This window comes from Perca flavescens, chromosome 5, assembly GCF_004354835.1.
Source record: "Perca flavescens isolate YP-PL-M2 chromosome 5, PFLA_1.0, whole genome shotgun sequence".
Taxonomy (NCBI): domain Eukaryota; kingdom Metazoa; phylum Chordata; class Actinopteri; order Perciformes; family Percidae; genus Perca; species Perca flavescens.
Window position 1 is genome coordinate 15,830,018 of NC_041335.1, and position 17,568 is coordinate 15,847,585.

Consider the following 17,568-nt stretch of genomic DNA (forward strand, 5'->3'; position numbering starts at 1 on the left):
CATTGTCCCCTCACTCGCGAACAAAACCCCAAGGTACTTGAACTCCTTCACTTGGGGTAAGGACTTATTCCCTACCTGGAGTAGGCACTCCATCGGTTTCCTGCTGAGGTTTTCCTGCAGGACCACATCATCTGCAAAGAGCAGCAATGAGATCGCCAGCCCACCGAACTGCAACCCCTCTCCACCCCGACTACGCCTTGATATCCTGTCCATAAATGTTACAAACAGGATTGGTGACAAAGCGCAGCCCTGGCGGAGGCCAACCCTCACCTGAAACGAGTCCGACTTACTGCCGAGAACCCGGACACAGCTCTCGCTTTGGTTGTACAGAGATTGGATGGCCCTGAGAAGAGACCCCCTCACCCCATACTCCCGCAGCACCTCCCACAGTATCTCCCGGGGGACCCGGTCATACGCCTTTTCTAGATCCACAAAACACATGTAGACCGGTTGGGCATACTCCCAGGCTCCCTCCAGGATCCTTGCGAGAGTAAAGATCTGGTCCGTTGTTCCACGACCAGGACGGAATCCACATTGTTCCTCCTCAACCCGAGGTTCGACTATCGGCCGAACCCTCCTTTCCAGCACCTTGGAGTAGACTTTACCAGGGAGGCTGAGAAGTGTGATACCCCTGTAATTGGCACACACCCTCTGGCCACCTCTGACCACCACCCCGGTCTGCCACTCCTTTGGCACCGTCCCAGACTTCCACGCAATGTTGAAGAGGCGTGTCAACCAGGACAGCCCCTCCACACCCAGAGCCTTGAGCATTTCTGGACGGATCTCATCAATCCCTGGGGCTTTGCCACTGTGGAGTTGTTTGACTACATCAGTGACCTCCGCCCGGGAAATTGACAATGATCCCCCATCATCCTCCCGCTCTGCCTCTAACATAGAGGGCGTATTAGTCGGATTCAGGAGTTCCTCAAAGTGCTCCTTCCACCGCCATATTACCTCCTCAGTTGAGGTCAACAGTGTCCCATCCTTACTGTACACAGCTTGGATGGTTCCCCGCTTCCCCCTCCTGAGGTGGCAAACAGTTTTCCAGAAGTACCTTGGTGCCGACCGAAAGTCCTTCTCCATGTCTTCTCCAAACTTCTCCCACACACGCTCTGGTACCAATTACACTTATGAGCATCCCTATGTTCGAACATGGTGTTTGTTATAGACAATCCATGACTAGCACAGAAGTCCAACAACAAACAACCACTCTGGTTTAGATCAGGGAGGCCGTTCCTCCCAATCACGCTTCTCCATGTGTCTCCATCATTGCCCACGTGCGTGTTGAAGTCCCCCAGCAGAACAATGGAGTCCCCCACTGGAGCCCCATGCAGGACTCCAGTCAAGGTCTCCAAGAAGGCCGAATACTTCGAACTCCTGTTTGGTGCATATGCACAAACAACAGTCAGAGTTTTCCCCCCCACAACCCGCAGGCGTAGGGAGGCGACCCTATCGTCCACCGGGGTAAACTCCAACGTAGCGGCGCTCAGCCGGGGGCTTGTGAGTATCCCCACACCCGCCCGGCGCCTCACACCCTGGGCAACTCCGGAGAAGAAAAGAGTCCAACCCCTATCCAGGAGTATGGTTCCAGAACCGAGACTATGCATAGAGGTAAGCCCCACCAGATCTAACTGAGAATCTGAAGCCCTGTGGTTTTATTACTATCTTCACTCTACTCATGGATTTACGGTCAATAAAATATTTTGTGGTACTTTTAAGTTTTAGTTTTATGTGTATCTAAGCATCATTTTATGTATTTTTTCTTTGTTTAGAATCAGGCAACACAGTGTGTTAATGCCGCAGGATTAGTGAGTGGGATCTATATGAGCCACGATTAAGATGTACCAGTGAAATTACTGAAAGATCAGTTATGGTCAGTAGTCCGCTGATGAAGTCATTTTGTTGACCAATTTGTGAGTTAGCTCAGTTTATTAAGTGTTGTGCCCCTATTAGGCCAGTAGAGGCCAGGGCACATTAACAGTTTATGTTTGTACTGACAGAAAGTATTCCGGGAGTTCAATTAAATGTATGATTACTGTAATTCATTATCCTGTTATTAGTTGGTGAAACATGAAATAACATGTGCTTTATTTTACCCGGTTGTCTGTATTTCACATGTGTACATCTTTATTTAGATTTATTATGGGGTTGTGTATTGGTTGTCACATTACAAAGGTCCTGGTGCTGTTGTGGGAACTTTGCATGTTCTCCCTGTGTCTGTTGTGAGGGATTACTCCAGGTTCAGTTTAGGTGAACTGGAAACTCTAAACCTAAAGTTATGAAAATATGAATATGATTTTCAGTCTACAACCCCCACCACCACCACCACCACCACCACCACAATATGAGCCGGGAAAAGCTCCAGCCCCCTTTAGGCCTGCATATGATAATCTGGCTGAGATGAGGGATTGTATATTTATTATTTTCCCAGTAAAGAAAAATCCATCCATGCTTTTGTGTTTTATATCATAGAGAAGCATAAATGAGAAATGTCTGGCACTACAGCAATATGCCTTTTCCAAATCCTGCAGCACAATATCTGCAGGCTGTCATTAGAGGAACTTTATGTGCCAGTATTTTGTACATGAATGAATCACTAAACAGCAGCCCTCACTGACATGAGGGTGCAGTGCCCCTGCTGTAGAGAGTTTGTTCACGTGCAAATTCTGTAAGCTGTCAGCACACCAGTAAGGTTATAGTTTACAACATATGGGTCATGCATGTGAGTTTGTACGGGAAGCTCTAAAGGAAAAAATGCATAGCATTTCGGCAACCACAATAATCAAAGTAAGCCACGGGAACAGTTTGTCAGACAATATATTGTACATTGAGTCTGTCGTCAGTTTGCATTGCATACTGTCTGTGTGTGGCTATCTTGGCAATGGACAGAGGCCATTTGCGGGTAGGATGAGCCAGAGAGAGCTGTTGTTGGATTGTGAGATTTGATTTGCAGGACAAGTTACAGTAGGGCATGTTTTAGACTTGAGAATGAAAGTTTTGATTGTTTACTTGTTTCTACATCCCCTGCTCTGTTTTTAAAACCTAATACATAAATATTCCCACAGAACACTATCAGATAAAGACAAATCTCAGGTGTCCTTCCCAGCAGCTCTAAATGCTTGAGGAAACATATGGGACCCGTCAGAAATAAGTGGTACCAAATGTTTTTTTTCCCCCCATTTTTGGTAACAATGGATCAGTGTTAAGCGGAATCATTTGCAGCAGACCAGCGGTTGTTTCTAAGGCTGTGATCTAAGCCAACAAATCTTAAAAGCTAAAAAAGCCCCCAATCATCAATGGGCAATAACAATTAAAAACATATGCAAGAAACAAGCTGTTTAGAAAGTCATACATTTATGTGTCCATGGGTTCAATTTTCTTTTGTGCACATTGATTGAATCAATTTCAAAGAAAGGATGGGGCATCAACATTTTGAGTACATATTCATCATGGTTAGTATGCTCTTAACTCTTTCGGTTGAAGATTAATCAATGAGTACTCTTCATATATTTCTATCCATATGTTACCTATCTGAATTCCACCTCCTCTGCTAACTGAACACAAGGAATGCACATTATAGCCCTGATGGTGTAGTAGATGGCAGAACTACTGGGTTACGTAATCTCGCTAAGGCCTACTGGGGTCCACTTGTTACTGAAAGCGAATCTGGGCCTCCCTCAAAGCAGGCCAGGCCAGCTCAAAGCTAAGCAGCTCACGCTGAGAGTGACTCCAAAACAAACTGCCGCAGCTATGACCTCAGTCTCTGCTGATTCAGTTTTATGTTACAGATATGACCCATTTCCTGCTGTCACCTGCTGTGCAAAAAGGTTTCTTTTCACTCTCTGCGGTAGATGTTAATCTATTAATCAACAGCATCAACAAGGTCAGCGTGTACAATTTCAGTTGGACAAAGTCAGTTAGACTCAACCTTCTCTACATTTGAGCACATTTGATGTATAGCATGGAGAAATTATTTAAGACCAGCCAACACTGTGACTGGCTGTTTCCCATTGAGTTGAGAGGAATTCGAAATTTCTACAATAAGCACTTGGTGTTTGAGTGACGGGATGGAGGTGGAGAGTGACAAATACTGGCAAAAGGATCCTGTAGACATACAACAGTATAGTACAAAAAGTGTCAGCAGACTCCAAAATGAATAAATCTGACTATAAACATACACATAACTTTGACAATGTAGTACATCCTGCTGACACAGGAAATTGCTCTTGATGTTTAATAATTTCATACTTCAGTTAGTGTTTGTGACAGGTAACCACCGCTGTGGATCTTTGCCCGGTGTCATGCACTTAAACTTTATACCGTTTAAGATACATCATGTTAAACATGCTGTAATGCTAGCATGTGGAGGTGTTGAAATGCCTCGGTTGGAAAAAATATGCACTACTCAAGTGCTGACATAAGAAATAAAAAATAGGTAAACATATTCAGCCCAGCTTTTACTTACCAATTTCAAACATTGGGGTGCATGTTGTCTTACTTGATACATTAAGATGATGGTAACCAAAAAGGCACATTCAGAGTTTCCACATTGTGTCAGATGGCTCTGAAAGAAAAATCACTTCTGTACAGCCTGTTACCATAACTGACAATGAAACAAGACAGATGACAGTAGCAGGCCCTAATATCTCGCCATTCTACGTTTCTCTCAGACACTTTTTCAATAATGTATTTAACATTGAGCCTGCACAGGTTTTCCATGACTACTTACCTGCTGCTGGGAAAGGCAGAAGAATAGATTTGGAAACAGACTGATGTTCAGCAGCCAATGAGGTTTTTTGCTCAGCAGGGACTAAAGTATGCATGTGGTCCAGTCCAAGGGAGTAATGTTCTATAAAGTATAGACCCCATAGAGGAGAATAATAATATCAATGCAAAGGATTTTACCAACAATTGTTGCCATTGTACATGAGGGATATCTTAATGAATATCATGAGGTAACTTCATCCTATGGCTGCCTCTATTGTCAGTATGGTGTGCCTTGTTTTCTGCAGCTGCAGCATCTGGACTATTACACAAGACAGATGAGAGATTGTTAATATGAAGTTTGTGAGCACAAAGCCGACCTCCACCCATTCTAACACACACAAAAAGTTACATTTTCTCAGTGGTTCTTTGAAGTGAACTGTGGAGCTCTTGCATATTGGATATACCAGCACTACACAAATAACATTACTGTTCCACACATGGTTCTTCAACTTTTTGGAGGTGAGGATAAATGTGCTGCTGAGTCACTGCTGCATATGAAGTGAACATGGAGATACACATGGGTCTCCCCAAGATTCCTGTCAAAATCTTTATATATGTATTATCGGCTAAAACTGCACTAAATGCCCTATTTAGAAATGCAGTTATGGTTGTTCATTGTTTTATGCTTTCAGAAGAGCACTGCAACAGAAATGTAGTGATGCTGTGTTTTTCTTTTATGTAAATAATTAGCATAGATGTGGTGTGACTGCGTTTGCTTACATTTGTCACATGCAGCCAACAGAAACAGCTGACACATGCAGTGCATTGGGCCATAATTTGGAGAAAATATGGGTGGTTGACACATACTGGAGCATAAAGATGGACATGAAAAACATGGATTATGCTGCAGGAGTAGATTAGAGTAGACTTCAGTAAATGCCTAGATACTTTGTCTGTTGTCAAACAATGTAACAGACACAAATTCAAGCTGACTGCAGCTGCTGTTCTTTGAAGGACAAAACACACATTTTTAAAGTATTTTTTGGGGAATATTCTAGGACATTTTACAATGTAGAAACAGTCTCTTCCCCTCTCTTTGTCCCTCCGTTGTTCTCATTGATTTCCTCTGTAGGGGACATGTGCAAGCTATTCTCATGCTGCAGAGTAGACCCCCAGAACAGGGAAGCAGCTGCACATCATTGTTAAAATGGCAGCGCAGTCAGCCAGGCTGATTTAGAACAGAGATACACTAGCCGAAGCTGTAAAATGGTTTCAAGGGCAGGACAGGAGCGAATGAAAAGACAGTTGTATTCAAGACCCCATGAGTCATGTCTCCAATTTTCACCTCCCTTTGCACCCATGTGTATGTTCCATAGGTGATCTTTGTGGCTCACAGTCCTTTCTCATTATCAAATGACACTGTTTTGTGTAGTAGTGATCATCTAATGAACAAAGAAGGAGGAGCAGTTTTATATTTAGTGGTAGAGAAGAATAGATGTGTACGGGGGCAAGGGTGAATGGGAAACAGACTGTGAGGAGAATGAAAGGGAATGGGCATGAAGAGAGCATTACACAGCCTGGCTATAAAATGGAGCTGTTACTTTGCCCAGAACACACCAGTGTTGGACAGCTATGGGGGAAACCTGAACTCTCTTGGATCTGATTGCTGAACAAATTCTGGATCATAGCTCTTGTGCTTCATATTTAGTTTCACAAAATGTCCCTTTCTTGTCAGGAACAAAAAAAAAACATCCTGAGGTTTGCACGGAGGGATGCAGCTGTGATGTTTCAGTTGGCAACAAATACAGTTTGAGTGAATTTCTAGTAGATACATTTTTGATTTGTTGCATTTTGTGGGGAAACAATGAAACATTAAGCAGTTTTTGTCACTGCTATACAGAACACAGGAGAACAGATAACAGCGACACGTTTAAACACTCCATTAAACCCAATTGTTTCTTCAGTTGTTGCATATCTAAGGGACCTCAGTGGAAAATAAGAACAGCTGGGAACTGTACCATAACACTGTTCCTGAACCCATTTGAGGTTTGGGGGGGTGGCCTTCCTGTCTATAAGAATTGTAGGGTGGTCCTCAAACATCGACCCCCTTGGCCCACCCCTGGTCCCTGCACTGGGACTGCTTAAAAGCACTTCTATTGAAATAGTGTTTACATATCAGCATGGACAGAAAACAGCAGTGAGATATATCTTGTTCTGTAAGTGCAGAGCTGGAAGGTTTATATAGTGAAACACTAAAGAAATCCTTTTGGGCGTTGATACCCCCAAACGAGACTCATTCACAAGTTTAATCATTCATTTGGATGGGTGGGGTTAAGTCATCCTCGTAAAAGTTTTTCTTTGAGCGTTAATACTTCAAAATTGTTTATGAACACTTTATTGTCTGCCGTGTTGTGTAAAGTACGTCAAAGTATCTATGAATCGCTGACCTTAAACCGTCATACTTAACCTTGGAGTGTGATCACAGCCACACACCTAAAATGCTGGGAAAGCTTCAGCATTGCGGAGTCATACCAGTAATGAGAAAAAGGTTGAAGTAAAGAAGCAGCATGGTGTATGTTTATAGTAAAAATCCTTGGTTTTAAACCATTCTCTTCTTCTTCTTCTTCTTCTTCTTCTTCTTCTTCTTCTTCTTCTTCTTCTTCTTCTTCTTCTTCTTTCTTCTTCTTCTTCTTCTTCTTCTCATTATCCTCTTCATGATTTCTTTTTTTGTGATGTCTCTGCCTCATGCTTCCTTCTACCTTGTTCCTTAGGAAAGCACAGAGGTAGTAAATTATTTTACAGAAAGAGGCCACAGCATGTGTCCTGCCCTGCATGGGAATGCAAATCAACGTCTGACTGAAGGTGGAAAAAAAAAACAAGAGAGACAAAGAGAGACTTGAGCTGTAATGATTACTTCAGCAATGTTGAAGGATTGATAATAACTTTACAACCATCCCTCCATCTGAAGATTATTTACTGTCAAACAGGGGTTTGTTCAGTAGGATCGACAAGAGGAAAGGATGGAACAAATTCATCCCTCTCTCGTTTCTTCTCTCTTTTCACACTGCTTCCTGTTACACAAAGGATCCTCTGTGAGAAGAGATGTTGTGTGGCAGGGGAGGGGGTTGGCAGGGAGTTGAGTTGGGGGTAATGGGGGGAACTGAGTTGGATGCCGTTGTTGGCTAAAAAAAATAACCAAGAACTCTTCTGCCTTCACAGATGCGTCATTCTGCATAGACAGGTAGCTAACACACGACTGAGTGGGATTTGACGATCATGAAGCTTTAACCATCCTAACATGTAGCCTGTGAGTGTCTTCCCATCCTAATTAATGATTTTTGTTTAAACATTTTCATCTTTTAAATTAGCATAGGCTAGCAGCCAGCAAGACAATCAGACTGACTGTAATTCTCCTATTTAACAACAACATCCCTTTTTAACAGTGGTTTTATTAAGTAAATAACTCAACAACATAGGTAAGTGACAATACCCACAGACAGATCAAAATAAGAAACTCTGTGAGACTAAACAAAGACTGCATGCACATTGTTTGCCTGTGTAGTGTTTTTACCAAAAACCAAAAGAGATAGCACAATTTGAGGAGAATTTCAAAGTATCGTTAATTTTGTGTTTTTGTTTTTTGTGTTTCAACGCCAGGAGATTTGACACCCATCTTTTAATAAAGATCTGAACTTCCAACTCAATATTATGTCAATTATCAGTCACACTGCCACACAAAGTATTGGCAACGATAATACAGAAACCAGCATGTCCAAATCCAGCATATAGTCAAGATCTTTTTTCCTCACAAATGCAAGGAAACCCAATCAGACTGAACATTGTCTCAATTTACTGTAAGCTAACAGAAATATGGTATTTTTCTGAACTGTTCATAAAACTAACTTTCCAACCTAAATCAGGTCATCAGCTTGTAAGTTCTGGACACTGAGTTGGCACATTTTATTTTTATTTTTTAAGTACACTAATATCAACAACCCATTTGTGAAAAATGTGCTTTTTTGCAAAAGCACTTCTATGGTGTAAATAATTGGTATAACTGTACTCATAACATGCTTCTGTACATGTGGTGCTTCGATTATGGGTTTAATAAGAGAATTGCTATTAGTATGTAGCCTATGCAACACAATCGTCGCAAACTGTCTTCGTTTAAAAAAATACATAAACACGTTTCTCTGCACATTTACTGTATCAGCCCTGTGTGCAGCAGTTTTTTTATATTGTAGGTGTATTAAATGTATTTGATTAAATATTTATATAGTTATGGCAAGTCATTGCTTTCTAAACTAGAATACCTGGTAACTTGTGTATTTTGGCATTTATTTTGTTTGAAATAAGCTTCATGAGTGCAAATAAGTAAGAAAGGTTTCTAAACAGCAGCAGAAGCACTCTTAATCAGAGAACTGGGCTCTGGCTCATCAGTTTTTCCTTTGCTTTTGGCTCTAAATGAGTGTGTTATGTGTAATCGTTTACAAATGAAGGAACTGCTCTGGAATAATTACTGCTCTCTGTTAAACACATGCCTTGAAAAAAAATCTTTCAGTTTATCTTGAAGCCATCTTTTCTTCAAGTCCTCACCTTCAGCCTCCGACAACATATGGTATCTATAACTTCACTGTACTACCAGCTTGGGGGAGATCGTCTTGACGTCTCACATGCCTGTCCAGCTGTTCTGTGAAATGATTTCTCCGTTGATAAAGATTTTCTGGTTAGCTGACAGTTTTCAGCCCATCATATGTTAAGTGTGTGGGTGATTCTCTTTGGTCAGAGTAATTTGAAATTTTGTGATGTTTTTTCTTTTTTTTTTTAAGTTACTGATAGTTTTGATCTACTGGTCTTGTTTGGACACCATCTGTTTCCAATCAGCAAATGGAGGCAAAAAGCCCACTTTCAAGTTTCAAGTTATGTATAAACAGCATGCTGGATAACTGATTAAAGCTGTCTTTTATTCACAATGCCAGGTGGTTGAATGACCCCGCCCATGTCCTTGGCCAGAGCTCCGGTCGGGACCCTGAAGTCTGCATGGATTGTATGACTTTTTTATAGCTCCTTAAATCAATCATGAACACAGCCACATATGGCTGTAGTGCTGGCTCCTGTGTTATTTGTTAAATTGGTATGGGTGCAATAATTTGCCATGAATCCATCCAAACTATCTCCCTACACTCCAGCCCTTAACGTCTCAATTGTCATTTGATGCTGAATTTTCCTCTCAACTAAAGCTGTTTTCAACCACATTCTGGCATCCAGCCTCACTGTGGCTCAACAAGCCATTCATATCAATATTTCCCTTTGATCTTAACTCCAACCGTAGATCTCTTTAAATACATTAAATTGGGTGATAATGATATAGGAAATGATTTAGGAAATTAAGTTAAAAAACTTACATAGGCTAGCTACATAGGAAGGCTAGTGATATGTACATCTGAGAAATAATGAAGAAACTAACCTGCAGGACCCAGTAATGAAAGGGGAAGCCGGTAATCATATACTGTAGATGATGACACATTTTAGGTCTAGCACTAATATTTCTTTGAACTTTTACCAGAAATTAACTGAATGCAGATTGGCTTCCCATAGATGATGAATGTACACATTTCCCGGGGCAACTGTAAATTCTTTAACTGTGCCAATGTGGTCTATGAATGCATCCCAGAAAACCTGAAGAGAAATGTGTGGGCTTTGACAACATACTGTAATTACATCTAGGTTTCCATGGCGCCGTTTTGTTTCTCTTTACACAGCTCTTTCAGTATGGAATTTACAGCTTTCCAATCAAAACATTTAAAGAGGCGTATTGTTATTGCTTTAAATGACCATGCCAGTGGTTTTGCATCTTTCAACCCATTTTACTCAAATCATGTTACTGCTTACAATTTTGTTGAAAAATATAGTGTCCTGTTTTAGATATTGTTTTTTTTAATTGCGCTTCTCTGCTTTTTTCTTTAGATATAGCTACTCCATGTTAAAGCACTACACCGATTAGAGTCCCACTCACATACTAGATATACAATATATAAAAATTATGTTTAGGCAAAATGTCAGTTTGCTGCCTAAAATAAGTTAGGTTAAGTGAGGTTTTGGACACAACAGTTATGGAGAAACTTCTTATGGCTGAACATTTTTTAATCTGGATTATAATGCTATGCTAGTCATACTTTTAAGAAGGAGGATTACATGATAGCCATCACATATTGTTCCTCTTACTGTTCCGATGATTGTGTAGTTCAATGATGCAGTGCTGCTGAGTCTGTGTTGCCATGACTATGTTATTTCATGTTTGTTTTATAATGTTGCAGTCAATGCTGCAAAGTCAACTAGCCTTCAGGGACAAATAATAACTTCAAATAAAGTTAACGTTGAAGTTGACATAATGTTCACTGTGTTGTAATGGCTTTCTCAAGCATGCTTCCCTGTCCGGGATTGCTGTACAGATTGTAAAGTAAAGCCCTTTGGATTTGTGATTTTGGGCAATATAAATATATGAATACACTCGACTAGTGTTCATGAATTGTAATTAATAAGATAAAAAAAAATGCATGTTTTAAAAACTAAGCAGTGTTTGAAAGTTCCATTGTCAGTGAAATCTTGAGGAACACATAGATATCACACTGGCATCTCTCATGTATGCACTTTTGAGGAGGATCTTTTCCTCTTTCCTGATTCTTGTTAATTATGGAGACTATATTAGAGTTTGCTCTATTGCTCTGTATGACTGTTGCATGGCAATCTCCATGGGTTACTCATTGTGTCATGGCTACCCAGACTCCATTAGCTCACCTCAAACACAGGTCAAATCAATCCAGGTGCAGCTTCCAGTTAAACCTCACTGTGCATTCAGATCATGGGCCATTTGTTTTGTGAGGTGTGACTCAGACATACGTATACTGCTGTGAGTCATGTGTTATTAAGAAACTTCTGGGGTGTATTCTGTCAGTTACAGTGTGTGTAAATGTGTGCCAGCAACACTGCTGCACACTCTCACAAGCTAAGACAAAAATGTCTGCAAGAAATGTTAGTAATAGATATCTCAATGGTTCCATACAGATTCAGTTTTTCAAACGTCAATGCTTTTAGGATAAAAATAATCATGTGTTGGCCATAGTTATTCATGATACAACTCATTTATTTTATCAACTCTGTCAAAAAAAAAGGTTTTGGTCTATGACAGTAAAACCACCTGCCACTATCCAGGCCCCCAATGGTGAACAACCTCAACACCATGATTTAATATTGTGAGCTGACATTACTGGCGTGATATCTCAAGTTGTGTAACCGCAGTGACTCTCCCACAGTCCTCTGCAGCTGTGGCTAACATGGAGCCATACACCCACATGTGCCCCTGCTGAGAGCTTGGCAGCCAAGTGACAGAAGAAGGAAAACCATCTGATGGGAGGACGAGAAAAAGGAAACAAAGAGAAAAGCAGAACCAAATGGCTGCTTGTGACACAGCAGTATTTAAATACTGAAACAACTACCTTATGATGTAAAAACAATCCTATGTGTGTTCTACTGTAGATATTTATTTAAATAACAGGTTTTATGTGATGTATCAATATGACAGACATTTGGCTTGGATCTCAAGACAGATATAACACTCTTAAACGTTACTTAAACTCTTAGAACTCTTAAAAATGTTCTATCGGTTCAGAGTGAGGACTGATTCAGAGTTGGTATCCTTTATCTATTTAAGATGCTATCTGAAATAACTGGATGAAGGCGGAGTCAGAAGAGGTAATGAGATGATTTTCTTTTACTTTTATTTTCAACTATCTGGTGAACATATAGTGAACCATTTAGCAGCAACAGAGCCAGATATTCCTTTAGGAGTTGGTGGAGACCAAAAGCAGAGCTAAAAGAGAGTAAATATATAGATGCCCAGTAACACAATTCCAAATTAATGCTAATGCTGCTATGTAACTGTTGAATGTGTAAAAAAAACAGTTCTTTGCAAGTTTGCCACTGGACAAAAAAAGTATTTCACCCACTAACATCTGGCTTTTATTTTTAGTAGGAAAGGTTACAATCAGCATGCATTCCCAGGACAAATGACTGCACGTATCGGCTCCAGCTCCGACTGGCAGTGAAGGAAACATGACACCTGCTGAATGTTCACTAACCCTTTTTTCCGGCGCATTTGTGACTTCAAACGTGACACACCAGAGAAAAAGAACAGAAAGGCCTACTTGTCTACTGGCAATGGGAAAGGAGTCTATTGCCTATTTTAGCTGTTTTTTCCCGCATATAAAAAAACCCCTGCATATACCTGCTAATTTTGGAGGAAAAAGGGTATCAGATGATTTGTCAATCGGTGCATCTCATATCGCTTAAATTGCATTCCCGACTCTTCCACCTGCCTCCCTTCCTCGCCTCTTAATCCCTCCCACCAAGAAGGCACGGGAGAGATGCCAGGAAATCACGGGAGGAGTGAGGCAACGAGCAAATGTGTTTTAGAGGGATGAGATGTCCTTTCCTCTGAAGCTTCTTTGTTTGGGTGGAGTTAGCAACTCCTTCAGCTGCAAGGTTTCTGGGAAAGCTGCTCTTGTGTATCCTCGCCTATAGCTCCTCGATGATCCCTCCTAGAGGCTCGCTCCTTGGTCCTTGCGGCAGAAATAAGAGCTTTTTGAGATGGCCTTCACCGAGGAGGGACAGAATAACTTCAGGTTCAGCCGAGGACTGAGGAGTCAAGGAGCTTTCAAAAAGGGACATGGGATGTACCCGATGTTACGTTCACAACTTGTTTCCGCTGCTCCCAAGTGGCCAACCAAATCAGTTATTGCAGGTTTAAGTAAAATGTGTTTTAATACTTCATTGTAGAAATACTATATTTCAAGTAAAAGTTCCATATTCATACTTTTACTTTGGTAGACATGCAGAATTATTTTTTGTATTTTTTGTATTAATGTATCTACAGTATCAAAACGAAGCGTACTCATTACTTTTAAAGGTCCCATGGCATGAAAATGTCACTTTATGAGATTGTTTAACATTAATATGCGTTCCCCCAGCCTGCCTATGGTCACCCAGTGGCTAGAAATGGCGATAGGTGTAAACCAAGTCCTGGGTATCCTGCTCTGCCTTTGAGAAAATGAAAGCTCAGATGGGCCGATCTGGAATCTTGCTCGGTTACCTCCCCTTTCTCTGCTTTGCCCACCCAGAGAATTTGGCCCACCCATGAGAAAGAGACATCATGGCTTTCAAACGAGCAAAGTGGCAGTTGATCAAGGCCACACCCCCACCCTCCACCTTGCCCCCCCCCCTCTCCTCCTACAGACACAGAAATGACACATCCTAAGGAAAGCTCATTGTGGGACTGGCTCTAGTGGCTGTAATTCTGCACCAAGGCTGAATTTCGGGAAAGAGACTTCAGATACAGTATTAGGGGACCAATAAGGTCTATATAAAAGCATCAAAGAGCACCATGTCATGGGACCTTTAAGAATGGTTCCTCATAGAGTGTTATCAGTATTGGATAAGACTAATTGCCTTACTGCGTAGGCAGTGTTTTAAGGCTGTGGCTGGTCGAAGTGAAGCTAATTTTAACTACTTTGTAAATTACTGTACCGTTTATTAAGATTATCATGTGCTTTATGAATGTAAAAATATGATCTACAAAGTAACCCCAGCTGTCAAAAAGTATATTTCTTCCTAAATGTAATGGAGTAGAAGTACAGTGTACTAAAACAAATGTATTTAATTACAGTCCACCACTGAATATTGATGTCTGATGGTAGGACACCAAAGACAAAAGAGAAACAAAATCAAATCACAACAGAAAATAATCCAAGCCAGTCACCCGTACCAGACATACATGTCAATGTACATTTAATTGTTTCATGATCTTTTGATTCACTTGGCTGTGATGAATCATTTGAACCTTTAGGGTTTCTTACAGTAACTGCTGCATTGGCGCTTGTGTGTTTCCGTGTCAAAGCCAGCAGATGGATGACATGTGCTAACACCCAAGCCCAGTTCTACTACGTTGCTGCCACTGCCGCCCTGGATACCATTAAGTCACTGCACACAGATGGCACACAAAACGGCCAGAGAAGCGAAGGCTTCCATGTGAGGAACCATCTCTACTCAGGATCTGATGACTGAGAATATTCTTTACAAAATGCAAAATAAGACATGCACTTTTCGTTCCTCCCTGATCTGATATGGATTATGTAATATATGTTTATACTCTAAAGAAATACTCAAGAGATTTGGGTTGACCACGCCAGCTCCTTTCTTTGGCGTCACAGCTACTCTGCTCATGTATGTATCCATTTTGCTTTCTCATCCCACCCAGACATTTTAAAGCCCCAGTTGCTCACTTCATTGTTTCATCACTGCCTTACTACCGGGAGCGAACAGCGGATTATCCCCGTGTCATCTGCAGAAATGTTTCCAAGTTTAATCAAATGTTGTACTGGTGGAGATAATGAGGACCACATGTTTGGCGGTGGCTAATGTGAATTAGGCTAACATGGCATAACCCATGCTTGTTCAGCTTTGACCTTTTCCTGTTCAGCCTTACAGAAAGGTTTATATAAGATATTCCCATAGGTCCTGACTGTTAATTTTTCGCAAGCCGTCCTGTCCCTATGTATGCCCCTGATGGCCTGGACCCAGAGGGCTTCTATGTGCTAACAGGAATTGTACCACCCATCCAAGAGCTGGGAGCTCAGGCTGCAGAGAGCCAGCTGTGAATGCGCTCATGGCCCTGAGACTTGGCTCTGACGCAACAGACCCATGAAGGAGTCTTTGGGTGGGACTCCTCTCCGCCACAAGACATCCAATATACATACATACAAGCCAGTACATTCTGTTCTCCCAAATGTGCACATATTCAGATGCATAATATTATACCATATTAATCAATATGCAAAAGATTGACACATGTTCTTACTAATGTGATAAGTCTTGTATGAACAGACTTACTAGCTCAACAGCATTGCCAATACCGGAAAAGTGCTATTCATGGAGATGCCAATGCTCATTTTCAGGGCAGCTTCATTTGCAACAGAGACTCTCAAGTATACTGCATGTTTGAGGTTAGGCCTAGGTCTTACTCAGTTTGTAAGTTCCTAAATGTAAGGATTCCAATATTTTCTCTGTTGGACTTATACAGCTTCAGTAAGTGGTTTTCATCCACCAGTTAATTATGCACATTTTAAATTTGCACATTTTGTGTTTGACTGAAAGCAAAATGTGACCAAATGCAATGGAAACAGACTTAGTTAATCGTAAGGTACTTAAATCATGATTTAAACTTTACTGAAGCTTCTCCTTCGTGGAAGAGACGAAAGAAGGTTGGCAGACAAAAACGTCAGATTTCTCAAATTAATACATGAAACTGACAAAAATACTATATTTCCATCACGTTTTCTGTATTTTTGGTTTAAGTGGCGCTCTTTCAATTACATCATATTGTTACATCACCCCATTATTCTGCAAAGGTATAATAGCACCTGACTGGAGAATTAGCAAGAATGAACCTATGTTGATGAAACAACTCCTATTATTCGCATAACAGTAGTGGATGGAAATGTGTTTTGAATTTGCATTTTTTAATTGCATTTTCTTTTGCCGATTATCTTGAAATTCTTTAACATTTGTATTATATTTAAAAGGAAACCTGGCTATAGTCAAAGTTTATCAGATATCCAAAGTCAAATTCCTTGTTTGTTTACGCAAACATGGCCAATAAAGCTGATTCTGATTCTGATTCTGGTATATCTCCGTCTGGAAAAGTCATCAGAAATGAAATTCTCCCCAAAAAGTACTTCCATTAAATGATTCATGGAGAACATTTCATGGTCAAAGAGCTTTTACTTGGCTCTTGTAGATAAGCAAGACATGCAGATGGAAAAAGAAAAAAGCGGTAATCCATCTATCTGTCTATCTATCTATCTATCTATTTATCTATCTATCTATCTATCTATCTATCTATCTATCTATCTATCTATCTATCTATCTATCTATCTATCTGTCTATCTATCTATCTATCTACAGTATCTATATCTTCATGCTGCTGGTAATTTACAGCAATTATGTAACATTTCATCACTCACATTTCATTAGCAGAGAATACTGAGGAGTTTTAATGTTGAGCAGAAATCAAACTATACAGTTTCTCCAAACCCGAAGCCGCACTGTAGTTCTTATATGAACTGCCAAGGTCTTTCAAAAATAATTATGTTGACTACCCAAATATTCACAGTTTTATTATGTGGCTTAGATATCTGTTGATGGAATGGCAGCACATTGTACTGGTTTCTTTTACTCCTCTATCATACATGCACATGTCATCTACCTGCACTGCCAAAGCTGCTGCCACCTATTCTTCTTTTGATTATTTTGTCAAGCAGGACTAAATGGGGATAGTGTAACACAAAAGTCTTTTCTTTCAAACACATGTTCACACATAATGTGCTCACAAGTGGTTGGTGATTGGTTGATGGGGGGGAGGGGGGAAGGAAGTGCTTGCTTTTAAGCAGCAATTTTGCCGTTAACAGTAAAATTGCTTAAATTGGGGACTACATTGGCTTTGATATTCTCAAAGTGTCTCACAGATGCTGCCATAGGTGAATGTAGCTCACAGTCTGAGTCATGAGTCTCTGCACCCTTACGCTGGGGCCATGTATGTTTATAATTTCACTGTGTGTACTGGCGCCTATGGTCACCTTATGTAACAGTTGCTTAGATCTCCAGAGGATTGGAAGTAGGGGCAGATAGGATGTGCCCAGGGCAAGACTATAGTTGAGTCCCACCATGGACTCTGTTGACATCTCTGCAGGGTTTGAAGGATTGGCAGACGGGGCAGAGGAGAAAAAGAGAGAGACAGAGAAAAAGAAA